The sequence below is a fragment of the Limanda limanda genome, chromosome 10 (genome assembly GCF_963576545.1).
Source record: "Limanda limanda chromosome 10, fLimLim1.1, whole genome shotgun sequence".
NCBI lineage: Eukaryota > Metazoa > Chordata > Actinopteri > Pleuronectiformes > Pleuronectidae > Limanda > Limanda limanda.
In genome coordinates, this window is record NC_083645.1 from 20601399 (window position 1) to 20625044 (window position 23646).

Genomic DNA, 23646 nt, shown 5'->3' on the forward strand with positions numbered 1-23646 from the left:
TGGACAGGAACCAATGAGGTTATAGATTTCTGTGTCAACTGGGTCTTCACCTTTCATGAATTCAATCAATCAGCAGGAAGACTGATTAGTAACTTAATAGAGGCCGACATTTCCGGCTATTTCCATATGCTAATACATTTTCGTCCTTACGAACACGCCTGAAAACACACATCACATGACCCTTTACCTCATACTCTGATGTTGCTTAGTTACGGACATTACTACCATTGAGAAACAACAATAGTGAAAGGTGAAGGATTTCTTTTCAGAGATAAACAATGAAGTGGAGCTGATACTGACAGTGGGTGTTAGCAACAATTCGCATTCATCGCTGCTAGTCGAGTCATGACTGATAAGAAGAAGCCTTTTCTGTCCGTCCAGACCACAACGATTACCTCGGAGTATTCAAACTTAAGATTAGGATCAGCAGCAAACGTTCCCGTTGTAGCTGCTTGAAAACTTCGGGAGTAGTGAGGACAGCAGGCATGTAGCAACAGTGATGCGTTTTTAAACTAAAACATAGAGGATTGGATGTAGCCTACAACAATCACACAAAGAAAGTAAAAGAAAAGAAATATACAAATTTAAAACTAACAATTGTCACTTTGAAAGAGGAGAGGAACTTTTTCTGTCAAAGAATCGTATTTAGGTGTTCTAAGTGCAAATACTGGCTTTACCTCAAATCGTTACTCCTGTCAATCAAAACAACCCACTGTGGAAAATAGGGCCTAAATATAAATCAAACCTGTGTGTGAGAGATGTGTTAGATAAATGCAGTGGGGACAGTGTATGAGCTACAGTCAGTCCCAATAGCTCTAAACTCACATTCTCTAACTGGATTCCTGCTCAGCATCCATCAGTCACACTTCTCTACAGATGACTGCCACTATTCGAGAAAGTGAAATGGATCCATTCACTCTGTCACTGTCACCAGCAACCGGCTGCAGTTTTCATATAAAGAGGCAGACTTTCCGTCATGAGAGTTCCCATGAAGAGAAGCCAAGACAGACCATGGAAAGAGTGAAGCGGCCCAGCAAACAGCTGACAGGGAAATACCGCTTGACCTCACCAGTTAATGCATTACTTTACAAGACCCAACTAACTTTTTATTTTCCTCAGGGCGGTGCATTTATCCAAAAATATACCAAACCTTTTCTTCCCAAACAGACATGACTTGACAAGACTTGAAAAAAAAAAGTGTGTTGTAAAGGTCACTGCTGCAACAGACAAAGGAGGAAGCGAGAAAAAAGAAATGCATTGCACTAAAAGGTGCAATTTGAAAACTCTGGTAGCATCCTGCGCATTTTTTGTAGGATACCTTATCTGGCTCTTGAATGATAGCATCACTACACTGTGAAAAGCATTCTGGGGCTTCAGCCTCAATGAAACAGCTTTTGGCTGAACATCGTTATTTTTTCCCCTTTTTTTTCCAGAAGCTTACTTCTCTGGATTTGAGTTTAGGAGCTGTTGTCAGTGTTCATAGCCAGTAATCACACAGTTGTGGCCCTGCAGCAGAAATATCTGTTGGCGTAAAAAACGAAAGGGTGGGAACAGATCTCAGCGTGGAAGAGAGTGTGTGTTTGTGCAGACCTGTGTATTGCAATTGTCTTTGCTGGGTCATTGCCCCTGTCTACTGTGCCACTCATATGGCCATAGGCTGATGGATTGCATGTTTAGGTTTCAACATCTGGCTGGAGGGAGGAGTAATGTGAGTGAGTATCACTCCCCAGGGGAGGAGGAAAACAAATACCAGGAGGCTGGGTGGAGACGGGCGGAGGCAGTGGGAAGAGGGACTCCAGGGTGAATGGAGGGAGTGTCCCGTGTGTGGTTAGTGTCAAAGCCTGCACGCACAATAACTAGGGATGTCAATGATACAAGAATACAGAACTGTATCTGTGAGCAGGAAAACCTCCACATGAGGGAGAATTTCTCTTCTTTCTGCAAATCGGCAGTCCCACGTCCACAGGGTGGTGATGAGCGGGAGTTTAACCCCCCCTACACTTGCTCCAAATGGACTATTGACTTTGATTGGTCACTTATTGACCACAAGCTTGTTACGATTGGCTATTTGGTTTGATCACCGTCTATCACTCTCTATTTCGTCCAGTCAAATCCAATTAGTGGTGATTGCAGCAAGAAACAACCTCCAACTACAATTTCATTTGAGATATCCCCTAGAGCATTTCTCCTTTGGACTCAAAACTATTTACTCTAGTCAAAGTTTCAAAAATATCTTTTTACAGGTAGAAATGGTGCAGCGTTGATTGTACTTGTTCAATTTAAGGTATCGAAAAAACCTGTAAACGCCTCTATAAGTGCCTGTTTCAATATTTAACAACTAGACTGAATTATATATACTGCAGATATATGCACTTCAAGTTTTTAAAAGTCACCTTGGTAAGTGAGCAAGTGTGAAGCAGTTGCGAGCATGAGGGAAGCGAGTTGAGCTCACGTTCGTCACAGCCTCGTGCTCATGGGACCAGAGTTCTGCGCACGGAGCAGAAATTCTCCCTCCCAAGGATACCTTTCCTCTCGCAGAGAGTGTTTCATGCACTCGTATTGTGTGCACGCGCCCGGTTTTATTGTCTGCGGGTTGGGAGACTAATTAAAGGCTATAGAAATGAAATTGCTCGGAAGTGGACGACAAACTTTATGCTCTATGGCCTCAGGATAGGGTACAAGAAATATCACAAATGAAACTGACCTGATCTTAAGGATGCATTAACAGCATGGCCCATTGCTGGTATAGTGAGCCAGGAAAAGACTGGGACCATTAGAATATACAATGAAACTCAGTGGGTCATTAAAACACCATTTAACCGTCTCGAATGTGAAAGCAACTGGAGCATTTAGACCAAATAGAAAGGGGGGAAAAGTGTGCGGCGTATTATGTCACCGTATCAACATCAAGACTGGTTAATAACACACTTAATCAATAACAAATCTACGAAGCGGATGTGCCTTGTTAATAAAAATAATGAAGGATTCTGTGTTTTGAGTAAAAAACTAATAATGTGAAACAGAAGATGAAAAACATTACTGTTTACTAAAAAACTGTCATTTGATAGGCAGAAAATTAATCCTGCAAAAGTCTTTAGTTAAATTAATTGTTTACGTCCTTTTCCTCTTTTTTTTTTTACACAAATTGCCAAAACATTTCATTAGTTTCAGTTTCTCATATGTAATTATTTGCAATTTTCTATTGTCCTTTATGAAACTAAACTTATTATCATTTAGTTTCGGATGCCTGGTCAAGCATAACAAGCAATTTCTAAATATTAGACTTTGGGCTCAGGGGAAATTGGGCTCAGGGGTGTATTTCATTATTTTGGGGAGTTTTATGGACAAAATGATTAATCTAGAAATATAACCGGCAAATTATTCAATAATGAAATCAATCCCTATTTGTTTCTCTAATATGTTTGAACAAGGTAAATTTGAGTATAGCCTAAGGCATACAATAACGACTTTGAGATACTGTCCCCCTGCTACAGAAACTTGTTTCCAGGGAGTGGTGGTGAATTAATATGAAAGTCTAAAGATTTCCATACAACAAAAATAAGTTCTTTCTTTATTCAGCTGCAGGGATGAAACCCACAGAAGTCTGGGTCAGTTTCACTAATTACAGAGCACAGTGGTTATAAAGTTTTGCTGCAACACTGAATCATCATGAGATATGAGCATCATTAAATAATGAGGTTGCCGTCTGTTCTTTAGTAGCGACTTAAAAAACAGAGCGGAAGCTGTGGGAATCAAACCTGTGAGGTAGAGATCACAGCTTTAAGCTGCAATGAGTCTCTCACTAACACGTTTGTGTAATTCTCCACTTTAATCTAACTTTTATCAGCTAATAAGCCCAGTGGTACAATATGCATAATGCAGAGCAGAAGGAAGTGTGCATCAGCATAACAGTGCGAGTAAGTGCTAAAGTGTGGGGGATGGCCTCAGCAGTGGTCCATTAATCTAAGATGGCCCTGAGAAGCATATAGGGGCCATGTAGACCAGTGCACATTCATTCATCTCATTCAGGCAAAGGCCCAGATGGTGGCACACAACATTAACACATAACCTCAGAAGTAAATGTGCTTCTCTGATTATGCCACTTCATTACTGAACCATATCTGTCTGTCAGCAAACTGACTCCCTGCTCCACTGACTTGTATCATCCAACGAGCGAGGTGGCTGAACATGTTCACCTATCAGGAAAAATCTAAAGGGAGTTCATACCATTAACTTTTGTAATGCCAAACACCGAAAGTGTCACAGGGAGGTAGTATTGTGTGAAGGGTGATTCTCCAAGCTACACATGTTCCCATCTGTCTAGAAACATGGACGTGAAAAAGGTGAAACAATGACGCCAAGTGCAGCAAAAGGAAATTGTCGGAACTATTGTTAGGATTAGTGCTGCATGATGCTGGATAAAATGAGAATCAGGATTTTCTTGCTTATAAGTGAGATGATGATTCTCCGTCACGATTTTTAATAAATCTTTATTGCACTAATTAACCTGATCCACAAGGAAACACACCAAACATAAGGTGATGCCTGATATACATAAACTTTGGACAGTAAAAAGAGAGTGGTGCTGATTCCATCTTAAAATGCAGAAGCACCATGAATCTACTTGCCTCTTGTGTCTTCTCTAATTTGCAAAACCTTATTATTTTTCTGTGCATTTCTGCCCACCAGATAATTACAGAAGTAGGTATAATTCTCACCTCTCCTAAAGGGGATTCTGACTGCTTTCATGTCATTTCTCTGGTTTTAAACCACTTTTCTCTTCTCATCCGCTGGTGACTCTCACTCACTCTGTTCATTGTACTTTAGTGCAACTTCCTGCTCCTCCGCATCACATGGTGTAATGTTGCATTAACATATGTTGGGGGAGAGAGTGGCAGTGTTTGCTTTCAAGCATCTGATGTCCCTGATATAAATGATCAATGCTCAAAGAAAAAGAAGGGAGCCCTAGTTAGCATGTTACAAATCTATATACAAATATGTATTTTCAAGATACTACATGCACCAATACACACACACACACATGAAATTTACTTCAGTGCCACTTCTGTTGTGCAAGGTCATGAGCTCACAATTGGATCTACCTGACTGAATTAATGCAGGAAAACATTATTCATGTCTCTCCCAGATTTAGCTCAGCAGACAAAAAAGGGGGAAAATTCCCAAGATGTTACCCTATGATGAACAGGAAGCAAGCCAGACTTTACTCATATAAACTAGAGCTCCCTTACTCTTCAAACATTAGACCAACAACAGACATTATTGATTAGTACAGACATATGACTAACAGTCTAAGTGTAAACAGACAAACAGCTGGGAATATAAAACCCTGCTGAAAAAAACTCCCTTTTATGACAGTGTATATTCACAGAAAACACTGAGGTAATAATTAGTGCACATTGTTCTCTCTTTCAAAACAGAAGTAAGTCCAACTAAGGTCCATCACTACTTCTTAAAGTCCAAAGTCTCTTTCACAGATGAATCTTTTTATCCAACCATTCTCATCACATTGTAAAAATTACAGCAGTAACACACAAATCACATTTGAAAGGAAGGAACTAGTGAATGTTGACATTACTGCTTGATTGAAGGTTATTGAGTTTATGTTGAAGACATTTAAGACAAAATAGAAACACTTAGGAAAAACCTGGTTTGCTTGGAATGGGCATACACGGTTTTCTAATGATGCATTGCAGATCATAAATTAAAGTGAACATTCAGAATCCTACTTGGCTTAAAGTTGGCTGCTTTGGGTGCAGTTAAGTGAAGTCATGTGCTATAACTCTGGGCCTGTTGGATGACAGCGGGAAAGTCAACCTGCAGGGTCCCAAATTAGCCTTCTAGCTTGAAAGGTTGATGAAATGAAGTCCTCACAAGACCTCCAATAGGTTTCACTAAAAGGATCAGTCAAACAATAAATGAAATATGGTTCTATTCATAGCCAGTGGCCCATTAGAACAACAGTACATAATCTGGCTCAGTACTTCAGGCAGGAGCTTTAGAGCTAAACACTTCTAAAAAAGGTAGCTGACTGAAGTTATGAGTGCCCTCAGCAGATGTATAAACAAGGTGTCAGACCGATGTGGCTTAACAGTGGATGGCAAAGAATGCCAAGCAGCTTCGGCATTCTCATGAGAGTATTAGCCAAGCTTTTCACTTCCTGTATTTATAGCAAAGACAAAGGGCAGTTAAAACAACAAGTGGAGGACCTTCTTTGGTTCAGCAGCAGGTTCCTGCAGGCTTTGCTCATTTGAACAAATAACTGTAATGATTGAGAACCTCCTATATAGTTTCTGATCGTAGCATCTGATGAAGACAAAGCAAAACCTTAATAAAGCTACAAACTGGTGTAAAATCAAACCACAGTATGGGTTGTTGTTGCTATCAAAGAGTATGTCAGGTGGTGTCACTAACAAGTTCTCAATTTCTGGACTTCACACCTGACATTTTCTTGATCAATTCTTTGTACAGGATTCGACTAAATAAACACGTCTTCTCTGTGATCTTTATAACTTTATCATCTTGCTCTTGACCTGTACTGACAGATTTAAGCAAAGTACAACAAAACGTCTGTTTTCGTTAAAAGACAGAAGAAGCTTCAGCCTCTATCACCACTTAGATTGTGAGCAAAGGAACTCCACACTGACCTCTGCCCATAAGAGGTGTGAAGGAAATGATGCAGGGTGAAGGAATATGAAAGTGAAAGTGGTTCTGGGAGACAGATGTTGACTGGACCGGATGAATCAGGCAGATGAGGCGCACAGAAAGTTAACAGCTGTATTTCCATCTCCAAATCTGAGCTCTAATATAATCTCCTCAGGTCACTGTGGCCAAAAACAAATGTCTCCAGATGGAGCTACTCCGTTGGACAAATGTCTTCTCAGAGAGAAACGTTATCTATCTGGCTTCCTAAGTCAACATGGGGTCCTATACGAATACAGAAAAGGCGACTCTGTAATATAACACAAGCATGTGATGAATTTAGATAATCTTCTTCTGACTAAAACATCAGAATTCCATAATAGGAGGTGCAAATAGATGCTACTGTTAAGTTTAGCTTCAAAATAACTTCCAACTGTCAGATTTAGATATTGGAACCACAATCATGTAAAGTATGCAACTACTTTGTTCTAGATTTAGCAATTTTATTTTTTAATTTGCTCATGTTACCTAATACAGAGCCCTTTGGTATCTCTTTGATCCCATTGTCAGTATTTTATGAACATTATATTTACATATTTTCGATTATAACCAGCTATTTTCCTGACACCTGGTTAAACTTTGTGATTTTAATGTTATAATTCCATTAACCCGAAACAAAGTGGTCGTGATTTTGAGATGGAGAAAGCGTTATCAGTAAATAGAAGTCAGAGTATTGGCAGGTGAAGTTGCACAGGGATCACAGAAAAATGAAGTGTTACACACTGGAGCGATAAATATTCATCACCAACAACCATGCCGAGAATATTAGTCCAAAAGATTATCATTTTAAAAGACTGATCAAATGTTTGTTTCATAATTTTCATTATGCCTGAGAAAAAGCTGTTTAAAAACACAAACATTAGCAAGTACTGCACAAAAATACCCAATCATTCTAAACCATTAGTGTGGGTTATCACAGTCAAACCAGTAATGCAGAGAAAATATGCAGGATATGCATTGTTTTGCATCTTTAAGCAAATGTCAGAGACACCAATCAGGGTTAATATCATGATAAGTATGTAGAAGGAATTATGTTTTTACGGTTGGGAGTTTGGTAAAGGTTAATCTATTCCCAGTTGTTGTGATGACATTTTGAAACGTTGATAACATTGGAATAGCTCATTTTGCATTTCCAAACTTCCCCATTGCTCTGCATGTGATATATACTCAACCAGTGCATCGGCATATGGAGCCGGAGCACAGTGTGACACAGAAAGGGAAAACCAAAAATGCAAAGGTTTACTAATGTGGAAGCAGGGCAATTCATTATTGTTTTCCGCTCCCTGGTTTGTCAATATCTCCAGTTTTCACTTCGGCTGCGCTGCCAACACAATCTCAGGTTAATATGCACATTGAAGAGCACCCGCTCACCATAATCACGCCGTAGCTGTTCGTAAACATAAGTGACAAGGAAGAAATCCCCCCTCAAACCCCCTCTGCCATTCCTCCGCGCCCCAGGGGAATTCACTGAAGGTTAATTTATTTAAATCTTCCGTCCACTCATCTCTATTTCATTAAACTGACTAAGAATCTTTGGTTTGCATTATAATCCGCTTTGTCCTGTCAAACACACGTGCCCTTTCTGCAATGCAGTGTGTGAATGTGTGTGTGTGTGTTAACAAGACAACACGGCATTGGATAAGGTCATGTTAGCTTACACATAAATGAGCAATACATTCTGAGACAAATGCATAATGTTGGACTAATCAGTCTATGCGATGCTCATGGTGGGAGGCCATAAAGTGAAAATGTTGCTTCGTCACAAGATGGCTGCTCTTTTCTTCTGTCCTCGAGGCTCTAAATTGTCCACTCTCTCACCATCTGTCCCTTCCTCTGAAAGACGGGAAACACTTTAATGCATAAAGTGTGTGGTCAGATGAAGACATCAACGATTAGGCTGTGGTAAAAGGGATAATTTGGCCATATAGGAGACCCCTGCATCATAATTACAGCATTGCATTCCTTACAATTGGCAGTAACACGGTTATGATAATGACTTTGGAAATGCTAACCCTTCCCTTAAATTGTGGGTGAGGCTATTATCAGTCTGTTTAAAAAACATACAGCCTATACCAATGTGTTTGTGTTCCAGAGTTATGGCTAATGAGAGGCTCCCTGGCTCCAACTTACTCCGACAACAGTACACGGAGAGGGCTGTCTGTGTCTGAGAATGGCCGTGAACAGCTGTGAATAGTTACCTCTAAAGCTCACTTGGCTCAATAACCGACAAAACTGTATGTCCATTCTTCACTCAGTCTATCACAAGGGATTCACAGGAAGACTTGCTGAAACTTGAACATAAACTATTCCAACTGCTGCACTGTAAAGTGGCGATTCTCCTTTGGACTGACTGAATCCTGGGATACTGACAATTTGAAGAAAAAACGGGTGCCAGAGCCCAAGTCATTTCCCCTAATTAAAATGGGATTAGTTTGCAGAAGAGACTGACTGTTCTTTTCACAAGTGCACTCACTGAGCACCTGATTAGAGACACCATACTAATACTGGGTGTTGTCTCCTTTTGCTCTCTGAGCAGCCTCAATTCTTTGTGGCATGGATTCCACAAGAAGTTGGACTCCTTCCTCGACTGCATCACATAATTTCCGTAGATTTGTCAGCTGCACATCCTGCCAAAGGTGGAACTCAAATTATCCTGTTGTAGCCCATCCACCTTAACGTTCAACAGAGATACTTTCCTTCCCATTGCAATTGTACAATAGTTATGGTTATGGAATGGAGTGGTAATCCAAGTTCCCCTGGCCTTTCTGTCGGCTCCATAAACTGAAGGAAAGACGACATGACAGATCCGAAAAACAAAGCCAATCAGCTCAATAGCTCCTTGTTGGCTGACTGCAGTATACGAGATAAACCCTAGCTTCTCATTGTTAGCAGATTGGACATGAACCATCTAAAAAGTAAAAGTAAAATAAATGTAATAATTCAATGCAGATTTTTTTCATTTCTGCTAGTTCTTATCACACTGAATAAACCCTAAGCTGTAGAACTGTTCCTACTAAAGTGCTGCTTGTTCAAAAACTTTATTTCAAATTTATTTTCTTACCCCCTCTTGCTCTCTCCCATTTATCTTTTAAAAATGAGCTTCTCTTAATTATGCATTTCTCTTCACTTCAGTGCTTGGCTTCCATCTACCTAAAAAAAAGTATTTTGTCTTATTTCCTATCTGCTCTGAAATCTCAGCTGCTCTTTAATTTACCCCTGTTGTCTGAAACAGAAGACACAGGAGAGTTTTGATGAGCCGCTGCCATAGATGACCCTAACTTTGAAAAAGCAGTACGTTGTATCCTGTTCTAGTTTTTTCCAAATGCTTCCTTTTAATAATCTACTTCTCAAGGTACAACTGCTGCTTTTTCAGATGTTGCGAGCCTCAGAAGGGCATATCAAATTAAAAGCCTTCTATGGAAAAAAAACAGAGACACAGCAAAGGACACTGGTGTGAGGAACATACCAATGAGTCAGGGTTTGTTCTGAAGTGTATACTTTTTTCTCTTAAATAAAGTATTTAAAATAATTCCCTTTACTATTGTTGCTGTTCTGGTTGGTCACCCTCAACACTAGGACAAAGTCAAACAAGGAAAAGAAAAGTCAATGTTAAGACACACGTTTTTAAAGCTTAGCAAGCATCTAGTGCTAAAGCCACCAGTATTCAGTCACTAACTCGAGATGTAATGTGATTCCAGCGCCAGGCCCTTCATCTCTTATTCAGCCTCATTCTCTCAATCTGCATTTCAATCATCTGCTTCATTTGCCTACACTTATGCCCTGGAAGAATTTCAGTATTTACTGGGTTAAGTTTAACAAGAATGTGTGTTTTAAATGTTCTCACTTTAAATTGTAAATTGAGGACTTTCATCTGCATGACATACATATACAGTATTTCCTCTGAAGCCTTGAGATTTAGTTCTCATTTGAGTTATTTCCTTCTCCAATAACATTTTAGCCAGAAGAGATCAAGTGGATGTCTGTAATAATAACCCATAAATAGTCTGAATGGAAGCAGTTACATTTAAAAAGATAAGTTTAAATTAAAAATAGTGGATTGAGCCCTGCAACCAGTGTCAAATGAAAATTTGCATAATTGAGCTAAATCAACTCATAGCCATCGCAGGGAATTACTTTTCCTGACTCACTGTCCCTCTCACAACTTCAGGTTTTTCAGCAAAGGGTGTTTTAGTTTGGAGTTGAAATGCACACCCACACCTTGTCAGTATGCTTCAGAACATCCCAGTGGCTGTACTTTGTTTCAAGTAAGGTAGACAAGAAGCCTTATTCCCCTGTGTGTCAATTAATAGTTGTAAAAAGTGCTCCTTAGTTGTTTGCATTGTTCGCCTTGTGCGTGCAGCTTCCTCTCACTTCTTCTCTATGAAATGAGAAATGCGTGTGATTGAATCTGTATCCAAATGTATCAGACCCCCTGAGTGACAATACAAGTGAGAACTCAGTGTTCTAGATGCAGCAGCACATTTTTCGCCCTTTGATGCTATTTTGGGATGAAGCTACTGTACAGGTCTGTAGAGAAGAATTACCAGATGGCTAATTGTCATTCTCCACCAGTGAGCTCTGAATTGTCCTCGAGGAAGTCCTCACTGTTCAGGTCTGATGTTCATCACGACACTCCATATCTAAATAAATCACACCATCAGTTCAGTCTTCAAAGGTTTTATGAGAGAAAAGGAAAAGACAAAAAAAAGACCTTTATAGTTCATTCCAGAGGAATATGATTTATTTCGGTATTAAAAACCTCCTCATTTGGGGAATTCCCATTCATCAAATAAACAAAACTTTAAACTAGTATTCTCAACCCCAGTTCTTTACAGTTTGCTCAGACATAAATCCAGCCGCCCACGGCTTAAGTCAAGATAAAAAAGGGTCATCCAGATTTTGTCGACTCACAGTCTCCTATCGTGGTGACTGATTATTTAACAGTTGTTGAGTCTACAGAGACCAACTACTGTCGGACCCTCAACAGATTTCTAGGAATAATGAGGAGGTAACTTGGTGCAAATTCCTGGGTAGGCTGACAAAGTGGTTTGTCCTTCTTTTTGCCCCTATGCTTTTTGCAATGTGGCTATTACTTTGCTAAGTGCATTGTCATAATCAATAGAAAAGATGACAATAAAAACCAAGTTGCAATAAAGCATAGATTATTTCAATCAACATGACCAATAAACTAGTCTTTTTGGAAATTTGCAAAGTACCCCTTGAATTGTCACTGAGATTATTCACTTTTGTAAAAACTGCCTCAATCAACGCAAAAATGCAACACACAATTAGTTCACAGAACGCAAAAAAAAGGGCATTGTTAGTTCCTATGATAAAAACGTCCATATCATTTTTTCCCCTGTTTGTCTACTTCTGACCTCACTTACTACAGATATGCTAACATTTGGAGCTGTGAGTGCAGAAAAACAATATTTAGTCATACATGAGAGTGCTAATGGACCCTGTGGCAGGAAATGTCAACACTCATTGTCTGAAATCCCTTGTTGCTTTGTTACTGGAGAAAGGGAAGGAAGGTGTTTGTGGCAAAGAGGGTTTTAGCTTGCCAGAAGTAATTATTCAGTGAAGCACGAGAAAATTCTCCCTGTAATGACCAGGGAAACAAGTCGGGGAGAATATATTCCTGAAGCTGCCACACTGAAATTCAAGGCATAAATTAAACAAATAGCTGAACTGGGTTACAAGAGCACGAAGCAACATCTCTGTTTTCCTTCAGGGAGGCTGGGAGCAGTTGGGGTCACAACAGGTTGCACTCAGTCAAGTAAGCGCCCACTTAGGAACACAATGATTTATTTGATTTATTCAAATGCCTGAAGTTTCCACTGATGCATGCTAAAGCCGAGCTCTGACTCAGTTAAAGACAGAAACATAGTGACAAAGGGTAAAGTGAATCATGTTTTTAATGTCACCCCAGGTGCATACTTCAGTAGCTAAATATGCTATTGTAATCCACAAAAAACAGGAAATAAAATGGCAACAGCACAGAGATTATAACTAGAAATTGACTTGGAGATCCTTCATCCGTTGTACACTGGGTCTTGAATATCAACATCTTTGGTGTTTGTTTGTCTTAAGATGATAGTATTAATAAAGTGCAGCCACACCCTTTGCAAATATTGTTTGGTTCAGGTTTTCTAACCAAGTTTGCTCATTTAGAATAAAAAATGTGAGTTTCTATTCATTTTACTGTTTGCATTAGGCTAAAACCTGGATCACATTGTGTCTTTGACCTTTGACAAATAATACAATATCTATCAATATTTCAAGTCGTGACTCCTCCCCAAATCAATTTGCTGCAAGTTTAATGCAAATTGGATTCCAACAACCTGAGTTGTTAATGTGACAGACAGTCAGGCAGATGCCACCTCACACAATACAACCCGCTACCGAACTGCAGAGGTGTACAATTCAAGAGAAGATCTTTTGGAGCAGGATTACTACTAACAGTATTTTCAAATAATCCAATCAGTAGATTAAGTTATCCTGGATGAGTACTTAATGCTAGAGTGGGAAAAATATCTACATAGTGGCGATATTTGTTCAGGAGATCAGCAAGTTGTAGTATACAAAAGGCATAAGCATGAATAAAGCTAACCAGCAGGTTAATAGCATTTTAATAATGTTGTTTTGATAATCTTTTGTATATCGAGCAAAAATATTAAGCATTCACTGGTTCATGATTTTCAAATATGAGGATTTGCTGTTTTTCTCTGTGGCATAATTGAGATTTGAAAAAAACCTTTGTGTCGGTTATAAAAAAAAACTATTTATAGATATCACATTTAGAAATGTGATGGGCAATGATATGTTATGAACAGAATAGAATATGAATCAATAAGAATTAAAGCATGAAATAAAATGTATGTTCAGAGAGAATTAACTGCACATATGGTACTTTATTGAAGACATTAGCAACAAAAAAGTTCAATTGGTGTCATAACAGACTCAACTGAGTGCTCATCCCCTCTAGCCACTGATATTTGATCACAGCTTCGTCTAATCTGTCCTCTTTCTGGCCATCTCCCTTGCCAACAAACACCGGAACGAGGCACACTTTATGACTCAGGTGTCTTTCTGTAGAAGCCAAACACCCCTTTTCTGAAATAAATCTGAAGTGGACGTTCTAAAAACTGGCAGTAAAACAGAGCTCTCCGAGTGTTTTAACTACCTTCGCTTTCTTGCAGTTTGTCAACACCAAGAGAAATGCAAGCGCTACAAAACAAGCAAATCGTACATTCCCTGCAATTTATGTCAAGCTTTAACTGATCTATAGTATTACAAACTAAACAGCTACTACAACCTAAAGAAAGAGTTTCAGCGTTGGGGTCAGATTTGCTACTTTATTGGTTCATTACCAAGAGGACAGGCTTCTTACAGTGGAGTCAGTAATAATGAGTCAGCAGCTACGGACGATTGCATTAATGAAAATGGGCAAAAATAAACTTTGGAATCCTTGCTTCTTTAAACTTCAGTCCACATAGTCAACAAGAACAAATATTCCATGACTATAATTTCATGTCTCATTTCATTCTGACCAAGACCATGAGCAAGACCATATGACCATCTGATTGCATCTTTGAAATCAGTTCCACATTCCCAGCTGTTTGCACAGTCCATGCCATCTCTCATGGGAAAAGCTTTGATAATTTGACAAAGCGCAACGATAAAATTGCAATAATATCATCCATGAAATTCCTCTTCGCAATGACTGGGTCATCCTGGTGGATCCTACAGAAACAGGACAGGAAATGACCTTTGCAGGCAGTAAATGGCCTGTTCACGGAAGCGATCGGGACAAAGGCAATTAGCCAGTTCATAGATCACACTTATCAGGCTATAGAGGAGGCAACCAAGCCCAGCAGAGGCCATTCTACCAGCGTAATGAATTAAGAGTCCCACTTCCATTTGAGGCGAATGTCCATTAAGAGATCTAAAGCACTGAACGAATGCAATAGTGAGACCAAGATTTCTCGAAGCTGAAGGAAGGTCAACAGTGCAACCCTCACCTGATTTGATTTTATGTTTTATTTGCACGGTAGCTGGTCCTGAATACAGCTTTTTTTTTAGTTTGGTTTGATTTTGATTGGATTCAGGAATATTATTCTCAGGGAACAGGTGGAACATTTGTTTTTTATTCTCAGGGGTTGCTCAAGAACTGCGGCATGGTGGCAGCAGATTGTTTTAAGTGAGGCTGCGGTTTCCATTTCTGATTCCCCACATGCACATGAGTGGATGTCATCAGCATTTCAGCCCATGTCTTAAAGATGTGGCGCGTTTCTTTTTTGCCTCTTGGAAGTCAGAATCACACCTTCCCTGTGCTGAATGCATTATCACCGACACAGGAGAGTGGGGAAATAATTTTTACTGGAGTGAGTCAGGGATTTCAGCCTCCTTCTCAATCAATTCCAATCTCCTTTTCAATCAATACAGCACTTGTCTAAGAAAAGTTCAAACCCTGCCTACTTTCTCAGCTCTGCATACCCAAGTTGGGTGTGATACATTCATACTCACCAGGCTTGAAACATTGTTCTTTAAAATGAAGTCTGTTCATTATTTTAATTAAACTTCTATTTATGTTAATCTCAAACACCAAATCACCCCAGGCATGTTAAACAGGTGCAGTTGACTAAATACAATAGAAGCCAGGATCTGGATGTCAGGATGGACGTACCGCAAACGGATTTCAGGAGATACGACAAAATAATCTACTGATCCACTCGTGATTTGTGGGAGTATTATAGACAGATTAGCAAAGACCTTTTATTATAAAGAACCAGCTTTGGTGAAACTCCAACATGGTCAGATCTCTCAATACCTTGGAACTCTCCGGTAACCAGCCAGGCCCAGAACAACACAGTAGAACCCTAACCTTGTCTGTACTACAAGACCCAGTTCCAAACCACTTGTTGAAGCACCTCAGACAACCATAGTTACATCATTAATGAACAATGCCTAGTGTCACGATGCTAGGTCTGTCATTTATGCATGAAATGCTGTGAACTCATGGAAATGTTGAAATCAGAAGAGAGAGCTTCTCCATTATTCTACACATCTGATGATTTTGAAACACTGACACAACCGCTGCCTCTCCTGATTCATTTCTAACTTACACCAACTCCAATAAAGTTAAATATAATAAAAGATTTCCATCTGCTGAAATATGTTTCAAATGACTTCAGTGCGGAAGAGGACGCCCTCTAAACTTTAACAAGCTGTTAATTCTTGGCTGCGTTGCTCTGGACTGGATCCAGAGGAGTTACGATTGTCAATGCAAATAAACGTGAGACGTGAATTATGGAGTTTTATTGAACCACCACCCTTTCTGTCATTTTATGAATGTTGTAAACTATGGCCTCCATTTGCCATTGTGCTTTGTGTTGAGGCAGCTACTACAGTGCCCGCTTGCAGAGAGAGATAGCTGTTATTTGAAATGATTCAACTAGTCATTTTAAGCCCATTTTCTCCCTTTTTGAAATAGAAATTCCACTTTCCTTCCTTTGCTAAGGTTAAGATTATACCTATCTATAATGTGAATGGTGCATTTTTAAATCATACATTCATGAGCACACATTTTCAGCCCAAAAAATTGGGCAAACTTGTGAGAAAGAGTGCAAATATACAGATTGTAATATTGGCATGTCTTCCCGAAATTAAATTATTGGGATTACAAAGGGGAAAATTAAACCTTAACATGATTTATGACTATAATATAATCACAAGTTCCACCAATGGAACATAAGAATTTTGTGAATAAAAATATGTATTCTTAAAAATGCTTATCTTTTTAATTTAACAAGTGCTCTAATGGAAATACTAGATATCTAACAAATTAGGAGACAACATGCAGAGCAGACTTTGTCTCGGATTCTTCAGTCTATCAAAAGGCATTACATCAAGCTGACTGCAAATGCTGTCTAGTGCAGTTTTCCTTTAGCAGCAACAACCACTTGAAATGAGAGCTTCACATGTCTCAGCTCATTAATCAGAGCAGTAAGGTAGGCCTAACAATGACGTTCACTTAACCAGGACCGAGCATCCTTGACAACTACAAGCCCTCAAGAGTCCCCTGTTTAGAAATGATTCAGAACCCTATCACTGTTTTAGAGTCAGCTCTTATGCCATTTCGCGAATGTTTCTCTACATTCAATAAGTCCGTCTGTTATAGCTTCTACTACGTCAGCCGCAGGCAACATGCACAAAGCTTGGTGTGCAAAGACAATTAAACACAACGCAGAACTAATCTCCCATGAATATCTCTCATCCCCACATTGCTGTGTTTACCTTAGAGCAAGCCCTGGAGATTACACTCTCCCTAGCGTCCACATTCATGAGAGGGTGTGCGACATGTCACTCAAAGAGAGAAACTCACCTCACTAGACAATACTAAATGTGCTCCATGCCTTGTTCTCGCACAACGAATCCCACTTTTTAAAATAAATTTGCAGTTAGAGAGGCATTTTTCTCTGGAGCGCTGCTGAAGAAGTGCCTCCATCTCGCCTGGTTGCCGTGGTAGTGGTGTTAGCTAATGAGAATCTGGTCAGGAGGCTGAGGCTGATAGCTTTGCTCTTCAAAAGCCTTTGTTAGAATAGTGCTCCAGGGAGGGATTTGAGCAGCTATAACTGCCCACAGGAACACTTCTACCAGAGGTACACCTCTCATTCCCACACTGCTGCTCCGTTTACCTGCAGGCTATATGTCCAACTATTGTAAGTGACAAGCCACATTCTGTCTGGCACTTGTCCATAACACCAAAGCAAGCTTCTTTATAGTGAGATCATCCAATCATCACCGTTAAATTGCCGAAAGCTGATATGATAAGGCGGAAGGGGCTACCCTATGCGTTATGCAACTCGACTCTCTCTTACTACCAGGAGGTGTTTACAACCAGGATAATGAAAAAGCAAACAAACTAAGAAACCAACATGTTTTCTGCTGTCTATGAATCTGGGCACCTACTCAAAACCAGTCAGATTTTGTGAGTCTGTGCAGACTAAAGCAACAGATTTGTGTTTGTTCATAAAACCTATACTGCCCAGCTGTTTGAGCTGATCAATTTACCTTTCGATAGAAATTCTGATCTTTTATTTTTTAAGATTTACATTTTCAAGCACTCAGCTTGGTTAGAATTCCACGGACCTGGCAGGGAGATTGGAAAGTATTGAGAGAAGTACTACCGCAGTTCTCTGGCTTTTTGTGGACAATATAAAAAAGAATAAGGAATGCCATTCACAATATGTCTTAACATTCACTCGTCTCCTAATCCATTTAACATGTGCCTAAAATAAACAACAGTGATAAAGTCAGACAATTAGGATGTGGGATCAAATCCGAGCCGAGAATATTACTGTGCACTCCCGGATGATATGATCTGCCATTAGATATCTGAGCAGATGCCAAATCTCAATATCTTCGACCACTGCAGTGGTGACACCCTGGTCCGGCTCGGAATAAGCAAACAAGCAGTAGGTTGAGTAAACAAGATGAATCTCTTCCATTAACAGAAGGACTGCGGGCTCTCCTGCCATTGCAGCATTAATTATCTGGTCTTAAGGGAAGATTAGGGGGCAGAAACTTAGCCAAGAGCCAGACTCCACTGAGTGGGCCTCCCCACATTTATTTACCCAAACAGTACAAACAACGAAGCCCCATTGATCATGCAACAGCAGAGCTCCCAGGGCTATGATCTTGTGGAGCCAGACTCCACTCCTCTGTTCTCTCTTTTCCTCTACTGTCTCTCCTCACACCATCCATCGCTCCATCACTAGTAGGAGAAAACTAATTGGGGACTGCAGTTACAGCTCTGTTAATGGCTAATGTGATGGGGGAAGAAACTGGAAAGAAAGTGCGACAAGAACAAGATGTTAATCTGATCATGTCAGCTTAATCACTTACTACATAAAAAACCTGCATGGCGTTACATTAGTTTGCTCCGTGATGTTTATCATCACACACTGTACCAACGTACATGCTGAGAGCCAGCTGCTGTCTGGCTCTTAGGTAGCTGAGACTCCACAGACAGCCTTACCTGTGGTTGACTGCATATGAATTAGAGAGATGATATAAGAGATGAGTGCTACGTCTAAAAATTCCAGTAAAAAACACATTTGTACGGTTTCCGTGCACAGAGTGTGACGGTTTGGGACAGAGAAACAACCAAAACACAATGGCAACGTCTCCAAAGAATACAGACAATGTTAAAATCAATAATATTATTCTTTATCGGAAGAGATTATAGTGCATATATGCTATATGATGAAGACCATATTTCAAACAAGGCCTTTTCAATGTTATTCTGCAACATTTCAATGATATAATTGAAGATACTAGACCAGGGTTTAACACTGGCCCATTGATAACTAGGACTGGGCAATGTCAGGTTTTTGTTGGGCTGAAGAGCTGTCATTATATTTAATAGTCCAATAAATATTCAAATGAGAGTAAAATGAGAGAGACAAAGATCCTAATTATTGACACACTCTCTTGAATAATATGAAACTGCTCCACTGACCCTGAATCTAACATTTACTTTGTGGTTGATGTGGGTGAAGTGGTTTACTTTATCAAATCAAAGCCCAACATTTTTTTGCATTTGCTTTCATTTCAACTTGAATATGACGGTTACTGGAAACAGTAGGGTGCATTAAAAGCAGCAGTTTTGAAATATAGAACCAGGTAGATAGACCCTTTCATTCCATTACTAAAAGGACCAGATGTGGTAACCTTGAGAGGTCCTGGTCAAAAAAAAAGGGGCTTCAGACACCTAGCTGTCAGTAATTCAAGTTTACTTTATAGTTTCAAAACAAGTTCACCTTTACAAATCACTCAAATGCTCAAATAAAATCCTGGTTATCAGGAGGGAAACTTGTCATTCAAGCTATCAGCCAATTTCCCCTCTCCAGGCAGTTTGGGCTCACACCCAGACACATGCTATTGATTTATTGGCATGACATATCGGACATTTCAGGACACAATACATCAGTGTGCCTCAACAGAAACTCACTGACACACCGCCCAACCCTTCTCAATAATCCTCAAGTATAGACGAGCAGAGTGAAGGAATACAATGCAATATGAATAAGGGCTGATTTACATTTTAAGTATTTATAACTCATACACTGCACGATAAATCATTCTAGCCTGGGGATGTTACTTGATGTTACCAGACTTTTATTATTGATCCAATGCTAATCAAGCTAGGGATATGCATCATTTTGTAAGGCTGGGTGAACGTGGAAAACAGCTATCATTCCCTGGAGTGAGGGGTATCCGTGCACTTCTGATACCTTCAGAGAACAGTTAACCTAATACCCAATATCCTGGAGGATGGCCAAGAAAATACTATAGAACCCCTACTTTGCCTGTTAGTGGTTCTGAGCCGCATTGAGCCTCAGTGTGTTACCCCTGCAGCTTCGTCCAATTTTCCCTCAGCACAGCTTCAGTCCAGAGACCACACTAACAAGCTAAAGCTCAAAGCTCGTTGGACCTGGAGACTTGTGGACACTCTAGAGGCCTGAAAAATACAGGTTGTTGGCGCAGTCCTCAACTTTGGCACAATAATTAATCTTGTATCGATCTACCTTCCTGTCTTGGGACAGGACAGCTTGACTGAGAACCCACAGTGTATATTCTGCTGCTGAAGAGGAGGAAAGTATTCTATGTATATAACATAAGGGGGTTTAGGATGGATAGTTTTCAGTAGTACGCATATCAAGCTAGTGCAGGGGACAATCAGAGTAAAGAAAAAAAAACTCCCATTTTTTCATAAGATTTCACCTTCAAGCCATTATATTTAACAAGACGTTGTTTGGGACAGAGGTTTCGGTATCCACTCTTTAATTCTACATTTTTCTCTCCACAGGTTTCCCCAAGGGAAAAAGGAGAGTTTAGATGCTCCTCTGACTCTCTGCTGCACCAGCTTCTCACACCGATCAAACCCCCTTTCTGAAAAACTGCCCAGCAGCCTCTGAAATATGACCCATAAAGCCCAATGCCCCAATAAACCCGAAGCCATGGCTGATTTGTGAATCCAATTACCTCCCTGTCTGTAATGGCTGTGTTCAGTGTTATGAGGGTAAGTCAGCTGTTGTCAGCATATGTCCTTAAGGCCAGAGCCTCCACAACAACACAACATTTAGTATCTAGGACAGATAATCTGAATAACCCATCTTGATGTATAGCCACAAATAAAAGAGAAACGATGTGGGAATCCAAAAAGAAAAGTTTTCCTGCAGGCACAAACACTGAGGGAAAGGGAGAGGTCAAAGAGCATTTAAAGATGTATCGACCTATGCTGGTTAAGAGGACTTGCTTTCGGAAAGTGCTAAAAAATATCCCAAGGCAAAGAACTAGAGGCTTTGGTTTCTAGTGACGGATCTTGGGCACATTGCTCATTTGTTTCTCTTTGTTTTGAGGAGCTGTGATGCAAACTTTGTGAATTGTGAAACTTTACAACTGTAATCCAATGATCTTAGACTCTGCAGTCCTAAACTAGTGTGTATTTTGGAAAATACAGTAAATAGTGACTACAGAAAAGAAAAGCCCAATTTAGAAATGTCACAATTAGGATGTTTCTCCCACAGAGAGCACCTACAAGTTTATTTTTCAACTGTAAAACCTATCATTCTGAAACACCCCAGTAGCCAAGTCTCATAGCCCCAACTTCCACAATTCGGTTATGGACAAGGACCTGAGTTGCATGTCATACAACCCCGTCCTCCATCCTTGACATTGACTGTCCAACAAAGGTTAGAGGTTAATACCAGAACTTCCAACCATTTAAATTCAGTTGACGACAATGTTTTGGTCATCAGATTTTTATCAAGTGTGTATGTAAGTCCGGCACATCAGTATTATCATAAAATCAAGCATCATTTGAGCAATAAACCCAAATAAATTTAAGAGGAAATGTTCCTCTTTTATTGAGAAGCTAGTTAGATAGTGTTTGGCAGTGGGGTGACTATTAACAACGTGGTAAATAGGAGATGACGCATTAAAAAATTTGTCATACTTGATACACAAACACCTGGTAGAGATATTAAAAAGCAAATGAAACAGATTTGAGTGCTGACATTTAGAGTAGCTCCAATTGTCTATATTACAGACAGATAGCATAAATAAAGCATGCTGCATACGTACTGCATTTACTGACCAATTTTCGTGACATGAGCTTTACCCTGCACCGTTTTCCAACATTTGCTGAAACACTTATCTTGTGAAGCACGCCAACCCAGGGAACAGCCAAACAGGTGCAGTGGCATTTCACTTGGCTCCAGACAACATTTCCCTCCCTGTTTCCTCTAAGTGCCTGTTTCACATTATCCCCAGAAAGTTTGCTGACACTTGCCTGAGGGTTAACAGTGTAATTTCAGCTTCAGCCACAACTACCAGTAGTGCTTTCTAAGGAATAGTTCATGAATAGCAAGAGTCCTGGTTGTTTGTCTTTTAAGAAGACAAAACTAATGATGTTCTGGAAATAATCAGATTCAGGCAATCAGACCAGAGTAGAGCAGGAGCAGATTTTATAAAAATGTAATCCTACAAACACAAAATTCTGAAACAGAAGGACATTTACCTGTTGCTTTCGAATAGTGGTTTCACATCGGATAGGATCAATTTAAATTACAAAATCACGGAGGGTTAGACACTGAAACAATGTTGATGTAAACTTGGGTGGTTGACATGTATAATTTAAATTGCGAAACCATAAAAGTCAGGTGGACTAGGATTTGAATTGATGTCCTCAATTCAACTCGCCATGACTGTGTAACCGTGAGAGCTCTTGAGTTCACCCAAATGATGACCTCAACTGGCGTTCCTATGGTCCGAAATAGACAGAGCTATAATTTAAAGAATCCAACTGAAAACTACACCCTGTCAAAATGTAACACTGCTCTTGTGTCATCCTCTCATAGAGGCCGACACCCCCCACCCACCCCACCCGACCTCAGAAGAGAGAGGAAAAAAACGCCAGAGAACGAGTATTGGCTAGTCAGATGTGTTGAGTGCAGAAAAAGCCTTGCATTTATCCGGCACTGGGGGTCTGACGCTGGTTGGGCTCAGTGCAGTAAACATGCAAGTACAGTGCTTCCTTTGAGCTCCAGCGCTAAACCTCTCAGGACTGCTCCAATGACATTCAGATAGGGTTTTCTCTCCAGACCTATGAAAGGTTCTGCACACTAGGGATCTGTGAGTGTGAGTTTGTTGATATAAAATGGGAAGAAACACCCCAAACAGAAATCACCACAAAAAATGCATCGTACAAATGGAAAATTACAGCATCACCCCATTTCAGCAGGAGGTCCAAGTTATCATTTTAACATGGATCGGAATATGAAGTTAAAAGACATTTTCTACCAACCAACACATGAAAGCACTTTGTTTCATTTCCTTCTTCACTAAGAGGCAAAATGCCCCCATAAGATAGCACAGAAAACCTCTGCTGCCCTGTTATTAATTCATTCTGGGTAACATTCTGTCCATCCTTTCTGGTACCATTTTGTTTTCATGCCACCTCCTCCCTTAAGCCATTCCTTCTTCCTAAAGTAAGAGCCCTATAAATCTGGGCTTTCAGTCTCTATAACAGTCGAGTGATGGCTGCTTTCCAGACAAGCAATCTCTGCGGACACCCCTGTACTCTGGTCCAAACCACTGAACCATGGAGTCGGCTTTCTCCTTTCTCTCTTAAGGGAAAATGTTCAACATATCAATGTTTGGAGGAACAGATTTTAGGGTCAACTTCTGCAGAGCCATATATTCATAAGACAGCAGCAAAAAAATATCGAATAAATGTCCTGGAACTTCCTGCAATAAATTCAGTTCCTCAAAAATAAATCCTAGGTGTATGCAACTGCAAAGTCCTTATTATATATAAAGAAGACACACAATGCACCTCCTACACAAAAGGTAGAT